The sequence below is a fragment of the Apis dorsata genome, unplaced genomic scaffold (assembly GCF_000469605.1).
Source record: "Apis dorsata unplaced genomic scaffold, Apis dorsata 1.3 scaffold_631, whole genome shotgun sequence".
NCBI lineage: Eukaryota > Metazoa > Arthropoda > Insecta > Hymenoptera > Apidae > Apis > Apis dorsata.
Window position 1 is genome coordinate 681,070 of NW_006263826.1, and position 2,103 is coordinate 683,172.

The 2,103-nt window shown below is 39.2% G+C and overlaps 1 protein-coding gene and 1 long non-coding RNA gene across 2 annotated transcripts in view; both read right to left on the reverse strand.

The window, feature by feature from the left end:
- LOC102671040 (tsukushin) overlaps positions 1 to 2,103 on the reverse strand; it is a 22,138-nt gene that overhangs the window by 14,729 nt on the left and 5,306 nt on the right. The gene's annotated exons all lie outside the window — the stretch shown is intronic.
- The window catches only part of LOC116186335, a 5,442-nt gene that overhangs the window by 3,037 nt on the left and 302 nt on the right, over positions 1 to 2,103 (reverse strand). The window contains exon 1 of the long non-coding RNA XR_004151305.1: positions 280 to 2,103. This exon is cut by the window's right edge and continues 302 nt beyond it. This is a non-coding gene — a long non-coding RNA (uncharacterized LOC116186335). The remainder of the gene's footprint in view (positions 1 to 279) is intronic.

The window sequence follows — 2,103 nt, forward strand, 5'->3', positions numbered from 1 at the left end:
GATAATTGGAAGATAAATTGGGTTCGATCGTAATTAAAGATGCAAAAGAGCCGTAAAGAGGTATCGATTAACCTATTTCGAATGCGAGAGTGAAAGTATAATGGAATATTTTCGTTTTTCGGATCTCGATTCAAATAACGATAGAAAGGAAATCATCCGACGTATATACAGTGCAATCTTTGAAGGAGGAGAACGAAGGAAAAGAAACATCGAGATTACGTTTAAATTATTAAATTTCAGCGGAGAAATATTCTCCGTGGCAAGCGAATAGCTACCTACCTATTTAAATCTTTCATCGTGCTTTGTCCGAGAGAATATCGTCGGATCTTTTTCATAAGAAGTTCTTCTTCTGTTGGAATTATTATCAGCGCATAATAAATAAATATAGTTGAAAATGTGGAACGGTCGCAAGCTCGAAGACTTTCCTCTGCAGTCGAACGAGACATTCGATATCGAGATGCCGTGGTGACACTCGATATTAATAATGTATTCCATATCAGAGTGGAATCAATCGGATCAAATAGAGGAGGACAGAATGCGATGGAACGTTCCTCGAAGCGTTGGTGTGCCGTTCTTTTCAATCCTTTGCCTCCTCGACAAAATCTCTGATCCGATATCTCTTTCGAAATTGCACGAATCTATCGCGTAAACTGGAAACCAAGCAACGACGTTTTGAACAAAATCGCAGGAATTTCGCACCACGCTAAATATATTGAACAACTTTTGAGGTTACTTTCGTAACGCCATCTACGTATTCACGTGTGTTTGAATGGAAACAAAGCGAATGTAGGCACATAAAAAGAAAACGAATTTCATCCTTCTTAACGGGTCATTAATAATTGCTACGTCGTGTAGTAATACGTTCGTTGGTAGTCTTTACGCGAGGATGAAAACGCTTTTGGGTCAAGAAGAGCGGATTAAATTGAAGGACGCGCTCATAGGCTAAATTTAAACAGAGTAGAAGAAATCGAGCTCGACTTTTTTTTTCTTCCGCTTACATTAGCACCGACATGGCCAAAAACTTGAATTTCTTCTCATTCCGTTTATATCCGTCCACGGCGTTGCACTACATTTCCATCGCAACCGAACAAGTTTCACGGAACGTCTATTTTTGCAAACGACAATAGGGCAATCCAGCTGTACGTCGTGATGAAAAGAAACACATATCCAGTTGTGCAAAGTCTTAATTTGAATTAATCGACCGATTGCGAAAATAAAATCCAAAGCGCTGTTCGATAATCCGATACGCGAGGCTCATCGAATATGGCAATTAGCTATCTCTTCAAATAAGCTTATTGTACGACAGGAATTGTAAATCTTAAGAAAAGCGAAGATACTAGAAAAGATGATTCACTCTATCTTTCGCGCGAAAAAAGTTGCTGTGAAGTGATAAAAGACAAGAGAAAAGTTGGTAATTAACGGATCGATGATCGTAATAATTGACGAGCAAATACGAACAGCTAACGAAAAAGCGTCTCGAGTCACGTATCCGTTGATTTAGCATTTTGCCAACGTTCGTTCGCGATCGACGTATCGAGATGAAATCGCGTTGCATTCTTAACAACAGCCTTGAAACCTACGCGCATAGAAAAAAATCTCGATGTGGAGTTAGGCAAACGAGTTTCTGAGAAATTTATCGTATTCGTTATTTGGATCCGCTCAGAGAACAGTAGAACACTGATTGGGAGCGTTGTGCTCGTATTTCGCGATATTTCAACTATATGATACTATACGAGACGAGAGGAGGATGGCGCTCGCTTCGGCGAGAAAAATCTGTACTTGCCTCGCGTTCGTAAAACTATTACGTTCAACCTATATCTTTCACCTATCGAAAGAGGCCTTGACGCTTCTTTTAGATGCAGAGATACATAGAGATGAACTTAATTATTCTTAAATTTATCGCGAATTATAAAAATTGATAAAGAATCTAAATCGTTTTAACTTCCGACTTAACTCGATATGCCGATTAATTTGAATAAAATTCTCAGCTCAAAAAAGAATACAGTCTACGAAAACGATGGCGTCCTCGAAAGGAACTACGTAATTATTTCTTCGCTGGCATAGTTTCCTCCCTCCCTCTCTCTCTCTCTCTCTCTCTCTCTC